The sequence below is a fragment of the Pristiophorus japonicus genome, chromosome 23 (assembly GCF_044704955.1).
Source record: "Pristiophorus japonicus isolate sPriJap1 chromosome 23, sPriJap1.hap1, whole genome shotgun sequence".
Classification (NCBI taxonomy): domain Eukaryota; kingdom Metazoa; phylum Chordata; class Chondrichthyes; family Pristiophoridae; genus Pristiophorus; species Pristiophorus japonicus.
The window spans coordinates 31,038,534-31,058,052 of NC_091999.1; the positions used below are offsets into that span (position 1 = coordinate 31,038,534).

Below are 19,519 nucleotides of genomic sequence, written 5' to 3' on the forward strand. Positions count from 1 at the left end.
CCAGCCTCTAAGCTGTCCAATCTCGTCAGAATTTTATATGTTTCTATGAGATCCCCTCTCATTCTTCTAAACTCCAGTGGATACCAGCCCAGTTGATCCAGTCTCTCCTCATATGTCAGTCCTGCCATTCCGGGAATCATGCTGGTGAACCTTAGCTGTACTCCCTCAATAGCAAGGACGTCCTTCCTCAGATTTGGAGACCAAAACTGAACACAATATTCCAGGTGTGGCCTCACCAAGGCCCTGTACAACTGCAGTAAGACCTCCCTGCTCCGATACTCAAATCCCCTCACTATGAAGGCGAACATGCCATTTGCCTTCTTTACCGCCTTCTGCACCTGCATACCAACAATCAATGATTGATGTACCATGGCACCCAGATTAAGATATATACCGGTTGCCTTCGACAAATAGATGGATAGACAGGCAGGGTCACTGTCGCTACTTTGTCTTGCTTTTTCGTTTTTCAGTCGAGGATGCTGCCACTGAACCAAAGCCGATACCAAAGTTCACAATCGTGTTATTTTCCACAACACTTTTTTAAAAGTTCCAGGACGTACCAAATTCATGGTGATGATTTCCGCAGACAGTTGCACATACACAGAGACATATATACAGATAGACAGACACAGACACACACACACACACACACACACATAACTAAAAATATACATGCACCAAGGGACATGCACAGATGCCTTATACATCTAGAGGGATAGACAGGCTGAATCACTGTCGCTACTTTGGCTGATTTTTGCGATTTTCTCTCCGTATATATCTTGAATATTGCAGATATTGAGATATTGCATAAAAATGAGAAATAGATGTCAGTGTTGAAAGGTGTGCGACGTTCTTCCGCCTTTCTCAGGATCAGTTTTGCAAAAACCTGGTTCAATTGTAAAATGGAATGAAAAATGCTGAGAATCGTAGCCGGCAGGATTCTTCATTCGCAGGGAAAACGCAAAGGATTGCTAGACCATCGCGTTCACCACTCGGCCACAACTACTGCGTCTCTGGCACTTTAAATGTTACTCAGAAAAAACTCAGTCATCCATCTCAGTGCAGCAGACGGCCACAGAATCCTGAAAAAGTCTCCGTTTGCAAAAAATCTGGAAGAGGCAATCTCCTCTTGCTGTACCTTTACTGTTCGAAATTGCTCTGAAACTTTTTAATATGAATCTATACCAAGAAACAGAAGTAAAATTCAAAATTTTGAAAAAGCTGCTTTTCCGTTGGGGAATTGAACCCGGTTCTCCAATGTAACAGGCGGTGATACTCACCACTATACGGACGAGGGTACGGGTTGCATCAGAGCAGTTATCGAGCTGTGATCAGAAGTCGACAGACACATTGAGAGACAGAGACAAACAGTAGAGACAGATAGCGAGAGAGAGAGACAACGAGAGACAGAAAGGGTGAGACTGAAAAGTCAGGCAGACTCTGAGAAAAAGACTCAAACACCTCCATATACAGAGATGTGTGTGTGTGATCAATAAAGAGAGAGAGGGAAAGAGTGAAAGAAAGACAGTGATAAAGACAGTGACAAGGAGAGAGACAGATAGAGAGAGAACGACAGATCGAGAGAGAGGCAAAGATATAAACAGAAAATGATGGAAATAATCAGCAGGTTAGAGACAGGAATTACCAGCGACAGGCAAAGAGAGACAGATAGGCAGAAACATAGACAGACAGAGATGATGGGAAAGAGTGAGACAGTCAGACAGAGAGACTGAGAGAATCCCATTCGAACAGCACTGGACACCGTGAGAAAGTGACAGATTGAGAGACAGAGACAAACAGTGAAACAGGGACAGACAGAGTGGGTCAGACTGAGAGAGACAAAGACTCAAACACACAAACACATACACAGCTCTCTGAAGAGAGAGAGCGACACAGATACATTTCACAATTTCATTTCATTATCGGCTCAGAGTGTCACATAGTTACAGAAAATTGGAGATTCAGCTGATGAAAATCAGGTATCACTGAGCAGGATGGGAAAAATCTCTGTTTAATTAAGGAATTACCAGGAGTGGGGTTTGCAGCCCCGCGGGTATAAATCCATTACATTTTACGTCCAACGCCTGCACCACTCGGCCATCCTGATCCTGATTCTGTCAGTGGTTGGACTCTGCCTCTGTGAGAATCTGGGCTTCAGCTCCACCCCCACAGCGACACACAGAGACATTGGATTTCAGTGAGCATTTACGAACATTTTTCGTAATATTGACACGGGCGCAGCTCTCCTATTATTTTTCGACTAAGACTCTGGTAACTTTCACATCCACCCGAGGGTGCAGATGGAGCTTCAATTTAAAATTTCAGCCGATGGTCAACAGCTTCAACAATGCAACATTCCCCAAATAGTGCATTTGAGTGTCATCCAAGATGATGTGTTCAAGTCTCAGGAGTGAGACTTACACACACAACCTCCTGATTCAGTCGAGAATGGAACCACTGAACCAAAACCGATACCAAAGTTCACAACCGTATTATTTTCCCGAAGTTTTTTTTAAAGTTCCAGGACGTACCAAATTCATGGTGATGATTTCCACAGACAGTTGCAGATACACAGAGACATACATACAGATAAACATACACAGACACACGCACACACAATAACCAAAACTTTGCACGCATCAACATAGAAACATAGAGACATAGAAATTAGGTGCAGGAATATGCCATTCGGCCCTTCGATCATGGCTCATCATTCAACCTCAGTACCCCTTTCCTGCTTTCTCTCCATACCCCTTGATCGCTTTAGCCATAAGGGCCATATCTAACTCCCTTTTGAATATATCTAACGAACTGGCCGCAACGACTTTCTGCGGTAGAAAATGTCACAGGTTAACCACTCTCTGAGTGAAGAAGTTTCTCCTCATCTCGGTCCTAGATGGCTTACTCCTTACTCTTAGACTGTAATCCTTCGTCTCATACTCACAAGCAACGAGAACATTCTTTCAGCGTCTAAGCTGTCCAATCTCGTCAGAATTTTATATGTTTCTGTGTGATCCCCTCTCATTCTTCTAAACTCCAGTGGATACCAGCCCAGTTGATCCAGTCTCTCCTCATATGTAAATCCTGCCATCCCGGGAATCATGCTGGTGAACCTTCGCTGTGCTCCCTCAATAGCAAAGACTTCCTTGCTCAGATTCGGGGATCAAAACTGAACACAATATTCCAGGTGTGGCCTCACCAAGGCCCTGTACAACTGCAGTAAGACCTCCCTGCTCCTATACTCACATCCCCTAGCTATGAAGGCGAACATGCCATTTCCCTTCTTCACCACCTGCTGCACCTGCATGCAACTTTCAATGACTGATGTATCATGACACCCAGATCAAGATAAACACAGGTTGCCTTCGAAAAATAGATGGATAGACAGGCAGTGTCACTGTCGCTACTGTGGCTGCCTTTTGCGTTTTTCTATCCGTATGTATCGTGAATACTGCAAATTAATGAAAGAAAGAAAAAAGCGGCTGCGTCGAAATATGTGGGACGTTGCTCCATCTATCTCAGAATCAATTTTGCAGTAACGTGGTTAAATTGTGAAACAGAATGAAATATGCTGTGAAACATAGTCGGCAGGATTCAAAACCTGCTCAGAGAAACCCCGATAGATTTGTTGTCCATTGTCTAACCCACTCGGCCACGACTACTGGCTCGCTGCATCATTAAATGTTACTCAGATAACTCAGCATCCATCTCTGTGCAGCAGACGGCCACAGAATCAGGAAAAAGTCTCCGTTTGCTAAAAATCTGGAAGAGGCAATCTCCTCTACCTGTATTTGTACTGTTCTATATTGCTCTGGAACTTTTTAATATGAATCAACACCAAGAAACACGTAAAATTCTGCATTTTGTAAATGCTGCCACCGCGTCGGGAAGCAGAACCACGGTCTCCGGCGGAACAGGCGGGGATACTCACCACTATACTAACGAGCATGAGTTCTATCAGAGGAGGAATCGAGCTGTGAACAGAACTGGACACCATGAGAAGACGACAGGCAAATTGCGAGACAGAGACAAACCGACAAACAGGGAGAGACAGACAGCGAGATAGAAACAACGAGAGACAGATAGTGTAAGACTGAGAAGGAGAGGCAGACTGAGTGACAAAAAAGACACAAACACACCCATATACAGAGATGTGTGTATGTGTGATCTATTAAGATAGAGAGGTAAGAGTGAGAGAAACACAATGATACAGTCAGTGACAAGGAGAAAAACAGGCAGAGAAAGAGAGCGATAGAGACTAAAACAGAAAATGATGGAAATACTTCTCAGCTTACAGGCAGGGACTAACAGAGGCAGGCAAAGACATGGACAGACCGAAATGATGGGAAAGAGAGAGCCAGTCAGACAAAGAGTCTGAGAGAATCCCATTGGAACAGACGTGGGCAATGTGAGAAAGTGACAGATTGAGAGACAGAGACAAACAGAGAAACAGGAACAGACAGAGTGAGTCAGACTGAGAGAGACAAAGACTCAAACATACAAACACATACACAGCTCTCTGAAGAGAGAGAGAGAGGCAGAAACCGAGCGACACAGATACATTTCACAATTTCATTTCATTATCGGTTGAGAGTGTCACATATTTACATAAAATTGCTGATTCAACCGATGAAAATTCGGTATCACTGATTGGAAAGGGAGGAAATCCGTGTTAAATTAAAGAGGTACCAGGAGTGGGGTACCAACCCACGGGGAAAAAAAAACATTGAATTTTACGGCCAACGCCTTAACCACTCGGCTATCCTGGTCCGGTGGGACCCTACATTCTGTCTCTGTGAGCATCTGGGCTTCAAACCCAACGCCACACACAAACACATGCACATCGGCTTTCAGTGAGAATTTACGAACATTTTTCGCAATATTGACACGGGGGCAACTATCCGATTCTTTTTCGAGTAATGACCTGGGAACTTTCATATCCACCCGAGGGTGCAGACGGAGCTTCAATTTAACATTTCATCCGAATGTCAACAGCTTCAACATTGCAAAATTCCCCAAGTGCTGCACTTGAGTGTTAGCCAAGATGATATGATTACGTCTCAGGAGTGCGACTTGAGCATACAAGCTCCCAATTCAGTCGCTAATGCTGCCACTGAACCAAAGCCGATACAAAAGTTCGCAACCGTATTATTTTCCCCAAGTCTTTCTTATAAGTTCCAGGACGTACCAAATTCATGGTGATGATTTCCACAGACAATTGCACATACACAGAGACATATATAGAGATAGACAGACACAGAGACACACACACACATAACCAAAAATGTGCACGCACCAACGGACATGCACAGATTCCTTAGATATCTCGAGGGATAGACAGGCTGAATCACTGTCGCAGCTTTGACTGATTGTTGCGATTTTTTAAATGGATGTATCGTAAATATTGCAGATTAATAAAAATGAGAAAAAAATGCCAGTGGTGAAAGGTGTGGGACGATATTCCATCTATCTCAGGATCAGTTTGGCAGAGACCTGGTGAAATTGAATGGAAAATGCTGAGAATCGCAGTCGGCAGGATTCGAACCTGCGTCGGAAAATCCCAATGGATTTCTACTCCATCGCCTTAATGGGAGGAAATCTGTGTTAAAATAAATAGAAACCAGGAGTGGGAAGAAACCATGGTGGAAAAAGCCTTTGAAGTTTAAGGCCACATAGAAACACATGCACATCGTCTTTTAGTGAGCATTTACGAACATTTTTGGAATATTGACACAGGGAAACTTTCCTACTCTGTTTCGAGTAATGCACTGGGAACTTTCATATCCACCCGAGGGTGCAGACGGAGCTTCAATTTAACATTTCATCCGAAAGTCAACAGCTTCAACATTGCAAAATTCCCCAAGTGCTGCACTTGACTGTTAGCCAAGATGATAATGCTCAAGTCTCAGGAGTGCGACTTGAGCACACAAACTCCCGATTCAGTCGAGAATGCTGCCACTGAACCAAAGCCGATACAAAAGTTCACAACCGTATTATTTTCCCCAAGTCTTTTTTATAAGTTCCAGGATATACCAAATTCATGGTGATGATTTCCACAGACAGTTGCACATACACAGAGATAGACAGACACAGAGACACACACACATATCCAAAAATTTACACGCACCAACGGGCAGGCAGAGATGCCTCAGACATCTCGAGGGATAGACAGGCTGAATCACTGTCGCAAATTTGACTGATGTTTGCGATTTTTTAAACGGATGTATCGTGAATATTGCAGGTTCATAAAAATGAGAAACAAATGTCAGTGTTGAAAGGTGTGGGTCGTTATTCCATTTATCTCAGGATCAGTTTGGCAGAGAACCGGTTAAATTGTGAAATGGAATGAAAAATGATGATAATCGGAGGCGGCAGGATTTGAACCTGCGCGGGATAACCCAATGGAATTCTAGTCCATCGCCTTAACCACTCGGCCACGACTACTGTGTTGCTGCCTTTTTAAACGTTGCTCAGAAAAAACTCAGTCATCCATCTCTGTGCAGCAGACGGCCAAAGACTCCTGAAAAATTCTCCGTTTGCTAAAAATCAGGACGAGGCAATCTCCTCCACCTGTATTTTTACAGTTCGATATTGCTCTGGAACTTTTTAATATGAATCACTTCCAAGAAACAGAAGTAAAATTCGACATCTTGAAACAACTGCCTTCCCGTCGGGGAATTGAACCCCGGTCTCCGGCGTGACAGGCGGGGATACTCACCACTATACTAACGAGGAACTAACGGGTACCAGTTCGGTCAGAGCAGGAATCGTGTCACTGTGAACAGAACTGGACACTAGGAGAAGTCGACAGACACATTGAGAGACAGAGACAAACCGACAAACAGGGAGAGAAAGACAGCGAGATAGAGACAACGAGAGACAGAAAGTGTGAGACTGAGAAGGAGAGGCAGACTGAGTGAGAAAAAGACTCAAATATATACATATACAGAGATGTGTGTGAGTGATCTATTCAGAGAGAGAGGGAAAGAGTGAGAGAAAGACAACGATAAAGACAGTGACAAGGAGAGAGACAGATGGAGAGAGAGCGATAGAGACTAAAACAGAAAATGATGGAAATACTTCTCAGCTTACAGGCAGGGACTAACAGAGACAGGCAAAGACATGGACAGACCGAAATGATGGAAAAGAGAGAGCCAGTCAGATAAAAAGTCAGAGAGAATCCCATTGGAACAGACGTGGCACCGTGAGAAAGAGACAGATTGAGAGACAAAGACAAACAGAGAAACAGAGACAGACAGAGTGAGTCTGACTGAGAGAGACAGACTCAAACATACAAAACTCTCTTAAGAGAGAGAGAGAGGCAGAAACCGAGCGACACAGATACATTTCACAATTTCATTTCATTATCGGTTCAGAGTGTCACATTGTTACAGAAAATTGCTGATTCAACCGATGAAAATCCGGTCTCACTGATCAGAATGGGAGGAAATCCGTGTTAAATTAAAGAGATACCAGGAGTGGGGGACAAACCCACGCGGGACAAACCCATGGAGTTTTAAGGCCAACGCCTCAACCACTCGGCTATTCTGGTCCTGTGAGAACCTGGATTCTGTCTCTGTGAGAATCTGGGCTTCAACCCCAACCCCACATACAAACACATGCACATCGGCTTTCAGTGAGCATTTACGAACATTTTTAGTAATATTGACACGGGGGCAACTCTACTATTCTTTTTCGAATAATGCACTGGGAACTTTCATATCCACCCGAGGGTGCAGACGGAGCTTCAATTTAACATTTCATCCGAAAGTCAACAGCTTCAACATTACAAAATTCCCCAAGTGCTGCACTTGAGTGTTAGCCAAGATGATATGCTCAAGTCTCAGGAGTGCGACTTGAACAGACAAACTCCCGATTCAGTCGAGAATGCGGCCACTGAACCAAAGCCGATACAAAAGTTCACAACCGTATTATTTTCCCCAAGTCGTTTTCATAAGTTCCAGGACATACCAAATTCATGGTGATGATTTCCAGTGACAGTTGCACATACACAGAGACATATAAATAGATAGACAGACACAGAGACCCACACACACATAATCAAAATTTGCACGCACCAACGGGCATGCACAGATGCCTCAGATATCTCGAGGGATAGACAGGCTGAATCACTGTCGCAACTTTGACTGATGTTTGCGATTTTTGAAACGGATGTATCGTGAATATTGCAGATTAATAAAAATGAGAAAAAAATGTCAAAGTTGAAAGGTGTGGGACGTTATACCATCTATCTCAGGATCAGTTTGGCAGAGAACCGGTTAAATTGTGAAATGGAATGAAAAATGCTGAGAATCGTAGTCGGCAGGATTCGAACCTGCGCGAGATAACCCAATGGATTTCTAGTCCATCGCCTTAACCACTCGGCCACGACTACTGTGTCGCTGCCTTTTTAAACTTTACTCAGAAAAATCTCAGTCATCCATCTCTGTGTAGCAGACGGCCAAAGACTCCTGAAAAATTCTCCGTTTGCTAAAATTCTGGACGAGGCAATCTCATCTACCTGTATTTTTACAGTTCCATATTGCTCTGGAACTTTTTAATATGCATCTCTTCCAAGAAACAGAAGTAAAATTCGACATCTTGAATTAACTGCCTCCCCGTCGGGGAATTGAACCCCGGTCACCAGCGTGACAGGCGGGGAGACTCACCACTATACTAACGAGGAACTGACGGGTACCAGTTCTGTCAGAGCAGGAATCGAGTCACTGTGAACAGAACTGGACACCAGGAGAAGTCGATAGACACATTGAGAGACAGAGACAAACCGACAAACAGGGAGAGACAGACAGCGAGATAGAGACAACGAGAGACAGAAAGTGTGAGACTGAGAAGGAGAGGCAGACTGAGTGAGAAAAAGACTCAAATATATACATATACAGAGATGTGTGTGTGATCTATTAAGAGAGAGAGGGAAAGAGTGAGAGAAAGACAATGATAAAGACAGTGACAAGGAGAGAGACAGATAGAGATAGAGCGATAGAGACTAAAACAGAAAATGATGGAAATACTTCTCAGCTTACAGGCAGGGACTAACAGAGACAGGCAAAGACATGGACAGACCGAAATGATGGGAAAGAGAGAGCCAGTCAGACAAACAGTCAGAGAGAATCCCATTGGACCAGACGTGGCACCGTGAGAAAGAGACAGATTGAGAGACAGAGACAAACAGAGAAACAGGGACAGACAGAGTGAGTCAGACTGAGAGAGACAAAGACTCAAACATACAAAACTCTCTGAAGAGAGAGAGAGAGGCAGAAACCGAGCGACACAGATACATTTCACAATTTCATTTCATTATCGGTTCAGAGTGTCACATTGTTACAGAAAATTGCTGATTCAACCGATGAAAATCCGGTCTCACTGATCAGAATGGGAGAATATCCGTGTTAAATTAAAGAGATACCAGGAGTGGGGGACAAACCCACGCGGGACAAACCCATTGAGTTTTAAGGCCAACGCCTCAACCACTCGGCTATTCTGGTCCTGTGAGAACCTGGATTCTGTCTCTGTGAGAATCTGGGCTTCAACCCCAACCCCACATACAAACAGATGCACATCGGCTTTCAGTGAGCATTTACGAACATTTTTAGTAATATTGACACGGGGGCAACTCTCCTATTCTTTTTCGAGTAATGCACTGGGAACTTTCATATCCACCCGAGGGTGCAGTCGGAGCTTCAATTTAACATTTCATCCGAAAGTCAACAGCTTCAACATTACAAAATTCCCCAAGTGCTGCACTTGAGTGTTAGCCAAGATGATATGCTCAAGTCTCAGGAGTGCGACTTGAACAGACAAACTCCCGATTCAGTCGAGAATGCGGCCACTGAACCAAAGCCGATACAAAAGTTCACAACCGTATTATTTTCCCCAAGTCGTTTTTATAAGTTCCAGGACATACCAAATTCATGGTGATGATTTCCAGTGACAGTTGCACATACACAGAGACATATAAATAGATAGACAGACACAGAGACCCACACACACATAACCAAAAATTTGCACGCACCAACGGGCATGCACAGATGCCTCAGATATCTCGAGGGAAAGATAGGCTGAATCACTGTCGCAACTTTGACTGATGTTTGCGATTTTTGAAACGGATGTATCGTGAATATTGCAGATTAATAAAAATGAGAAAAAAATGTCAAAGTTGAAAGGTGTGGGACGTTATTCCATCGATCTCAGGATCAGTTTGGCAGAGAACCGGTTAAATTGTGAAATGGAATGAAAAATGCTGAGAATCGTAGTCGGCAGGATTCGAACCTGCGCGGGATAACCCAATGGATTTCTAGTCCATCGCCTTAACCACTCGGCCACGACTACTGTGTCGCTACCTTTTTAAACTTTACTCAGAAAAAACTCAGTCATCCCTCTCTGTGTAGCAGACGGCCAAAGACTCCTGAAAAATTCTCCGTTTGCTAAAAATCTGGACGAGGCAATCTCATCCACCTGTATTTTTATAGTTCCATATTGCTCTAAAACTTTTTAATATGCATCTCTTCCAAGAAACAGAAGTAAAATTCGTCATCTTGAAACAACTGCCTCCCCGTCGGGGAATTGAACCCCGGTCTCCAGCGTGACAGGCATGTATACTCACCACTATACTAACGAGGAACTGACGGGTGCCAGCTCTGTCAGAGCAGGAATCGAGTCACTGTGAACAGCACTGGACAACAGGAGAACTCGGCAGACACATTGAGAGACAGAGACAAACCGACAAACAGGGAGAGACAGACAGCGAGTATGAGACAACGAGAGACAGAAAGTGTGAGACTGAGAAGGAGAGGCAGACTGAGTGAGAAAAATACTCAAATATATACATATACAGAGATGTGTGTGTGATCTATTAAGAGAGAGAGGGAAAGAGTGAGAGAAAGACAATGATAAAGACAGTGACAAGGAGAGAGACAGATAGAGAGAGAGCGATAGAGACTAAAACAGAAAATGATGGAAATACTGCTCAGCTTACAGGCAGGGACTAACAGAGACAGGCAAAGACATGGACAGACCGAAATGATGGGAAAGAGAGAGCCAGTCAGACAAACAGTCAGAGAGAATCCCATTGGAACAGACGTGGCACCGTGAGAAAGAGACAGATTCAGAGACAGAGACAAACAGAGAAACAGGGACAGACAGAGTGAGTCAGACTGAGAGAGACAAAGACTCAAACATACAAAACTCTCTGAAGAGACAGAGAGAGGCAGAAACCGAGCGACACAGATACATTTCACAATTTCATTTCATTATCGGTTCAGAGTGTCACATTGTTACAGAAAATTGCTGATTCAACCGATGAAAATCCGGTCTCACTGATCAGAATGGGAGAATATCCGTGTTAAATTAAAGAGATACCAGGAGTGGGGGACAAACCCACGCGGGACAAACCCATTGAGTTTTAAGGCCAACGCCTCAACCACTCGGCTATTCTGGTCCTGTGAGAACCTGGATTCTGTCTCTGTGAGAATCTGGGCTTCAACCCCAACCCCACATACAAACAGATGCACATCGGCTTTCAGTGAGCATTTACGAACATTTTTAGTAATATTGACACGGGGGCAACTCTCCTATTCTTTTTCGAATAATGCACTGGGAACTTTCATATCCACCCGAGGGTGCAGACGGAGCTTCAACTTAACATTTCATCCGAATGTCAACAGCTTCAACATTGCAAAATTCCACAAGTGCTGCACTTGAATGTTAGCCAAGATGATATGCTCAAGTCTCAGGAGTGCGACTTGAACAGACAAACTCCCGATTCAGTCGAGAATGCGGCCACTGAACCAAAGCCGATACAAAAGTTCACAACCGTATTATTTTCCCCAAGTCATTTTTATAAGTTCCAGGACATACCAAATTCATGGTGATGATTTCCAGTGACAGTTGCATATTCACAAAGACATATAAATAGATAGACAGACACAGAGACCCACACACACATAACCAAAAATTTGCACGCACCAACAGGCATGCACAGATGCCTCAGACATCTCGAGGGAAAGATAGGCTGAATCACTGTCGCAACTTTGACTGATGTTTGCGATTTTTGAAACGGATGTATCGTGAATATTGCAGATTAATAAAAATGAGAAAAAAATGTCAAAGTTGAAAGGTGTGGGACGTTATTCCATCTATCTCAGGATCAGTTTGGCAGAGAACCGGTTAAATTGTGAAATGGAATGAAAAATGCTGAGAATCGTCGTCGGCAGGATTCGAACCTACGCGGGATAACCCAATGGATTTCTAGTCCATCGCCTTAACCACTCGGTCACGACTACTGTGTCGCTAGCTTTTTAAACTTTACTCAGAAAAAACTCAGTCATCCATCTCTGTGCAGCAGACGGCCAACGACTCCTGAAAATTTCTCCGTTTGCTAAAAATCTGGACGAGGCAATCTCATGTACCAGTATTTTTACAGTTCCATATTGCTCTGGAACTTTTTAATATGCATCTCTTCCAAGAAACAGAAGTAAAATTCGACATCTTGAAACAACTGCCTCCCCGTTGGGGAATTGAACCCCGGTGTCCCGCGTGACAGGCGGGGAAACTCACCACTACACTAACGAGGAACTGACGGGAACCAGTTCTGTCAGAGCAGGAATCGAGTCACTGTGAACAGAACTGGACACCAGGAGTAGTCGACAGACACATTGAGAGACAGAGACAAACCGACAAACAGGGAGATACAGACAACGAGATAGGGACAACGAAAGACAGAAAGTGTGAGACTGAGAAGGAGAGGCAGACTGAGTGAGAAAAAGACCCAAATATATACATATACAGAGATGTATGCGTGTGATCTATTAAGAGAGAGAGGGAAAGAGTGAGAGAAAGACAATGATAAAGACAGTGACGCGGAGAGAGACAGATAGAGAGAGAGCGATAGAGACTAAAACAGAAAATGATGGAAATATTTCTCAGCTTACAGGCAGGGACTAACAGAGACAGGCAAAGACATGGACAGACCGAAATGATGGGAAAGAGAGAGCCAGTCAGACAAACAGTCAGAGAGAATCCCATTGGAACAGACGTGGCACCGTGAGAAAGAGACAGATTGAGAGACAAAGACAAACAGAGAAACAGGGACAGACAGAGTGAGTCTGACTGAGAGAGACAGACTCAAACATACAAAACTCTCTTAAGAGAGAGAGAGGCAGAAACCGAGCGACACAGATACATTTCACAATTTCATTTCATTATCGGTTCAGAGTGTCACATTGTTACAGAAAATTGCTGATTCAACCGATGAAAATCAGGTCTCATTGATCGGAATGGGAGGAAATACGTGTTACATTAAAGAGATACCAGGAGTTGGGGACGAAACTACGCGGGACAAACCCATTGAGTTTTAAGGCCAACGCCTCAACCAATCGGCTATTCTGGTCCTGTGAGAACCTGGATTCTGTCTCTGTGAGAATCTGGGCTTCAACCCCAACCCCACATGCAAACACATGCACATCGGCTTTCAGTGAGCATTTACGAACATTTTTAGTAATATTGACACGGGGGCAACTCTCCTATTCTTTTTCGAGTAATGCACTGGGAACTTTCATATCCACCCGAGGGTGCAGACAGAGCTTCAATTTAACATTTCATCCGAAAGTCAACAGCTTCAACATTGCAAAATTCCCCAAGTGCTGCACTTGAATGTTAGCCAAGATGATATGCTCAAGTCTCAGGAGTGCGACTTGAACAGACAAACTCCCGATTCAGTCGAGAATGCGGCCACTGAACCAAAGCCGATACAAAAGTTCACAACCGTATTATTTTCCCCAAGTCGTTTTTATAAGTTCCAGGACATACCAAATTCATGGTGATGATTTCCAGTGACAGTTGCACATACACAGAGATATATAAATAGATAGACAGACACAGAGACCCACACACACGTAACCAAAAATTTGCACACACCCACGGGCATGCACAGATGCCTCAGACATCTCGAGGGATAGACAGGCTGAATCACTGTCGCAACTTTGACTGATGTTTGCGATTTTTGAAACGGATGTATCGTGAATATTGCAGATTAATAAAAATGAGAAAAAAATGTCAAAGTTGAAAGGTGTGGGACGTTATTCCATCTGTCTCAGGATCAGTTTGGCAGAGAACCGGTTAAATTGTGAAATGGAATGAAAAATGCTGAGAGTCGTAGTCGGCAGGATTCGAACCTGCGCGGGATAACCCAATGGATTTCTAGTGCATCGCCTTAACCACTCGGCCACGACTACTGTGTCGCTGCCTTTTTAAACTTTACTCAGAAAACTCAGTCATCCATCTCTGTGTAGCAGACGGCCAAAGACTCCTGAAAAATTCTCCGTTTGCTAAAATTCTGGACGAGGCAATCTCATCTACCTGTATTTTTATAGTTCCATATTGCTCTGGAACTTTTTAATATGCATCTCTTCCAAGAAACAGAAGTAAAATTCGACATCTTGAAACAACTGCCTCCCCGTCGGCGAATTGAACGCCGGTCTCCCGCGTGACAGGCGGGGATACTCACCACTATACTAACGAGGAACTGACGGGTACCAGCTCTGTCAGAGCAGGAATCGAGTCACTGTGAACAGCACTGGAGAACAGGAGAAGTCGACAGACACATTGAGAGACAGAGACAAACCGACAAACAGGGAGAGACAGACAGCGAGATAGAGACAACGAGAGACAGAAAGTGTGAGACTGAGAAGGAGAGGCAGACTGAGTGAGAAAAAGACTCATATATATACATATACAGAGATGTGTGTGTGATCTATTAAGAGAGAGACGGAAAGAGTGAGAGAAAGACAATGATAAAGACAGTGATAAGGAGAGAGACAGATAGAGAGAGAGCGATAGAGACTAAAACAGAAAATGATGGAAATACTTCTCAGCTTACAGGCAGGGACTAACAGAGACAGGCAAAGACATGGACAGACCGAAATGATGGGAAAGAGAGAGCCAGTCAGACAAACAGTCAGAGAGAATCCCATTGGACCAGACGTGGCACCGTGAGAAAGAGACAGATTGAGAGACAGAGACAAACAGAGAAACAGGGACAGACAGAGTGAGTCAGACTGAGAGAGACAAAGACTCAAACATACAAAACTCTCTGAAGAGAGAGAGAGAGGCAGAAACCGAGCGACACAGATACATTTCACAATTTCATTTCATTATCGGTTCAGAGTGTCACATTGTTACAGAAAATTGCTGATTCAACCGATGAAAATCCGGTCTCACTGATCAGAATGGGAGAATATCCGTGTTAAATTAAAGAGATACCAGGAGTGGGGGACAAACCCACGCGGGACAAACCCATTGAGTTTTAAGGCCAACGCCTCAACTACTCGGCTATTCTGGTCCTGTGAGAACCTGGATTCTGTCTCTGTGAGAATCTGGGCTTCAAACCCAACCCCACATACAAACAGATGCACATCGGCTTTCAGTGAGCATTTACGAACATTTTTAGTAATATTGACACGGGGGCAACTCTCCTATTCTTTTTCGAGTAATGCACTGGGAACTTTCATATCCACCCGAGGGTGCAGACGGAGCTTCAATTTAACATTTCATCCGAAAGTCAACAGCTTCAACATTACAAAATTCCCCAAGTGCTGCACTTGAGTGTTAGCCAAGATGATATGCTCAAGTCTCAGGAGTGCGACTTGAACAGACAAACTCCCGATTCAGTCGAGAATGCGGCCACTGAACCAAAGCCGATACAAAAGTTCACAACCGTATTATTTTCCCCAAGTCGTTTTTATAAGTTCCAGGACATACCAAATTCATGGTGATGATTTCCAGTGACAGTTGCACATACACAGAGACATATAAATAGATAGACAGACACAGAGACCCACACACACATAACCAAAAATTTGCACGCACCAACGGGCATGCACAGATGCCTCAGACATCTCGAGGGATAGATAGGCTGAATCACTGTCGCAACTTTGACTGATGTTTGCGATTTTTGAAACGGATGTATCGTGAATATTGCAGATTAATAAAAATGAGAAAAAAATGTCAAAGTTGAAAGGTGTGGGACGTTATTCCATCGATCTCAGGATCAGTTTGGCAGAGAACCGGTTAAATTGTGAAATGGAATGAAAAATGCTGAGAATCGTAGTCGGCAGGATTCGAACCTGCGCTGGATAACCCAATGGATTTCTAGTCCATCGCCTTAACCACTCGGCCACGACTACTGTGTCGCTGCCTTTTTAAACTTTACTCAGAAAAAACTCAGTCATCCCTCTCTGAGTAGCAGACGGCCAAAGACTCCTGAAAAATTCTCCGTTTGCTAAAAATCTGGACGAGGAAATCTCATCCACCTGTATTTTTATAGTTCCATATTGCTCTAAAACTTTTTAATATGCATCTCTTCCAAGAAACAGAAGTAAAATTCGTCATCTTGAAACAACTGCCTCCCCGTCGGGGAATTGAACCCCGGTATCCCGCGTGACAGGCATGTATACTCACCACTATACTAACGAGGAACTGACGGGTGCCAGCTCTGTCAGAGCAGGAATCGAGTCACTGTGAACAGCACTGGACAACAGGAGAAGTCGACAGACACATTGAGAGACAGAGACAAACCGACAAACAGGGAGAGACAGACAGCGAGTATGAGACAACGAGAGACAGAAAGTGTGAGACTGAGAAGGAGAGGCAGACTGAGTGAGAAAAAGACTCAAATATATACATATACAGAGATGTGTGTGTGATCTATTAAGAGAGAGAGGGAAAGAGTGAGAGAAAGACAATGATAAAGACAGTGACAAGGAGAGAGACAGATAGAGAGAGAGCGATAGAGACTAAAACAGAAAATGATAGAAATACTGCTCAGCTTACAGGCAGGGACTAACAGAGACAGGCAAAGACATGGACAGACCGAAATGATGGGAAAGAGAGAGCCAGTCAGACAAACAGTCAGAGAGAATCCCATTGGAACAGACGTGGCACCGTGAGAAAGAGACAGATTGAGAGACAGAGACAAACAGAGAAACAGGGACAGACAGAGTGAGTCAGACTGAGAGAGACAAAGACTCAAACATACAAAACTCTCTGAAGAGACAGAGAGAGGCAGAAACCGAGCGACACAGATACATTTCACAATTTCATTTCATTATCGGTTCAGAGTGTCACATTGTTACAGAAAATTGCTGATTCAACCGATGAAAATCCGGTCTCACTGATCAGAATGGGAGAATATCCGTGTTAAATTAAAGAGATACCAGGAGTGGGGGACAAACCCACGCGGGACAAACCCATTGAGTTTTAAGGCCAACGCCTCAACCACTCGGCTATTCTGGTCCTGTGAGAACCTGGATTCTGTCTCTGTGAGAATCTGGGCTTCAACCCCAACCCCACATACAAACAGATGCACATCGGCTTTCAGTGAGCATTTACGAACATTTTTAGTAATATTGACACGGGGGCAACTCTCCTATTCTTTTTCGAATAATGCACTGGGAACTTTCATATCCACCCGAGGGTGCAGACGGAGCTTCAACTTAACATTTCATCCGAATGTCAACAGCTTCAACATTGCAAAATTCCACAAGTGCTGCACTTGAATGTTAGCCAAGATGATATGCTCAAGTCTCAGGAGTGCGACTTGAACAGACAAACTCCCGATTCAGTCGAGAATGCGGCCACTGAACCAAAGCCGATACAAAAGTTCACAACCGTATTATTTTCCCCAAGTCATTTTTATAAGTTCCAGGACATACCAAATTCATGGTGATGATTTCCAGTGACCGTTGCATATTCACAAAGACATATAAATAGATAGACAGACACAGAGACCCACACACACATAACCAAAAATTTGCACGCACCAACAGGCATGCACAGATGCCTCAGACATCTCGAGGGATAGACAGGCTGAATCACTGTCGCAACTTTGACTGATGTTTGCGATTTTTGAAACGGATGTATCGTGAATATTGCAGATTAATAAAAATGAGAAAAAAATGTCAAAGTTGAAAGGTGTGGGACGTTATTCCATCGATTTCAGGATCAGTTTGGCAGAGAACCGGTTAAATTGTGAAATGGAATGAAAAATGCTGAGAATCGTAGTCGGCAGCATTCGAACCTGCGCGGGATAACTCAATGGATTTCTAGTCCATCGCCTTAACCACTCGGCCACGACTACTGTGTCGCTGCCTTTTTAAACTTTACTCAGAAAAAACTCAGTCATCCCTCTCTGTGTAGCAGACGGCCAAAGACTCCTGAAAAATTCTCCGTTTGCTAAAAATCTGGACGAGGCAATTTCATCTACCTGTATTTTAACAGTTCCATATTGCTCTAAAACGTTTTAATATGCATCTCTTCCAAGAAACAGAAGTAAAATTCGTCATCTTGAAACAACTGCCTCCCCGTCGGGGAATTGAACCCCGTTCTCTAGCGTAACAGGCGGGGATACTCACCACTATACTAACGAGGAACTGACGGGTACCAGTTCTGTCAGAGCAGGAATCGAGTCACTGTGAACAGAACTGGACACCAGGAGAAGTCGACAGTCACATTGAGAGACAGAGACAAACCGACAAACAGGGAGAGACAGACAGCGAGATAGAGACAACGAGAGACAGAAAGTGTGAGACTGAGAAGGAGAGGCAGACTGAGTGAGAAAAAGACTCAAATATATGAAGTATAATGTGGATAAATGTGAGGTTATCCACTTTGGTGGTAAAAACAGAGAGACAGACTATTATCTGAATGGTGACAGATTAGGAAAAGGGAAGGTGCAACGAGACCTGGGTGTCATGGTACATCAGTCATTGTAGGTTAGCATGCAGGTACAGCAGGCGGTTAAGAAAGCAAATGGCATGTTGGCCTTCATAGCGAGGGGATTTGAATACAGGGGCAGGGAGGTGTTGCTACAGTTGTACAGTGCCTTGGTGAGGCCACACCTGGAGTATTCTGTACAGTTTTGGTCTCCTAACTTGAGGAAGGACATTCTTGCTATTGAGGGAGTGCAGCGAAGGTTCACCAGACTGATTCCCGGGATGGCGGGACTGACCTATCAAGAAAGATTGGATCAACTGGGCTTGTATTCACTGGAGTTCAGAAGAATGAGAGGGGACCTCATAGAAACGTTTAAAATTCTGACGGGTTTAGACAGGTTAGATGCAGAAAGAATGTTTCCAATGTTGGGGAAGTCCAGAACCAGGGGTCACAGTCTGAGGATAAGGGGTAAGCCATTTAGGACCGAGATGAGGAGAAACTTCTTCACCCAGAGAGTGGTGAACCTGTGGAATTCTCTACCACAGAAAGTAGTTGAGGCCAATTCACTAAATATATTCAAAAGGGAGTTAGATGAAGTCCTTACTACTCGGGGGATCAAGGGTTATGGCGAGAAAGCAGGAAGGGGGTACTGAAGTTTCATGTTCAGCCATGAACTCATTGAATGGCGTGCAGGCTAGAAGGGCTGAATGGCCTGCTCCTGCACCTATTTTCTATGTTTCTATGTTTCTATACATTTACAGAGATTTGTGTGTGATCTATTAAGGGAGAGAGG

At 43.9% G+C, this 19,519-nt stretch overlaps 6 non-coding genes across 6 annotated transcripts; all 6 read right to left on the reverse strand.

Moving 5' to 3' along the window:
• Positions 1–8,314: 8,314 nt before the first annotated feature.
• Positions 8,315–8,395, reverse strand: trnas-aga (transfer RNA serine (anticodon AGA)). The gene has a single exon. It is a non-coding gene; the product is annotated as a tRNA-Ser (tRNA).
• Positions 8,396–10,266: 1,871 nt separating this feature from the next.
• trnas-aga (transfer RNA serine (anticodon AGA)) lies at positions 10,267–10,347 on the reverse strand. Its single transcript has one exon. It is a non-coding gene; the product is annotated as a tRNA-Ser (tRNA).
• A 219-nt stretch (positions 10,348–10,566) lies between these two features.
• On the reverse strand, positions 10,567–10,638 carry trnad-guc (transfer RNA aspartic acid (anticodon GUC)). Its single transcript has one exon. It is a non-coding gene; the product is annotated as a tRNA-Asp (tRNA).
• Positions 10,639–14,168: 3,530 nt separating this feature from the next.
• On the reverse strand, positions 14,169–14,249 carry trnas-aga (transfer RNA serine (anticodon AGA)). Its single transcript has one exon. It is a non-coding gene; the product is annotated as a tRNA-Ser (tRNA).
• Positions 14,250–14,466: 217 nt separating this feature from the next.
• trnad-guc (transfer RNA aspartic acid (anticodon GUC)) lies at positions 14,467–14,538 on the reverse strand. Its single transcript has one exon. It is a non-coding gene; the product is annotated as a tRNA-Asp (tRNA).
• Positions 14,539–16,118: 1,580 nt separating this feature from the next.
• On the reverse strand, positions 16,119–16,199 carry trnas-aga (transfer RNA serine (anticodon AGA)). Its single transcript has one exon. It is a non-coding gene; the product is annotated as a tRNA-Ser (tRNA).
• Positions 16,200–19,519: the final 3,320 nt, after the last annotated feature.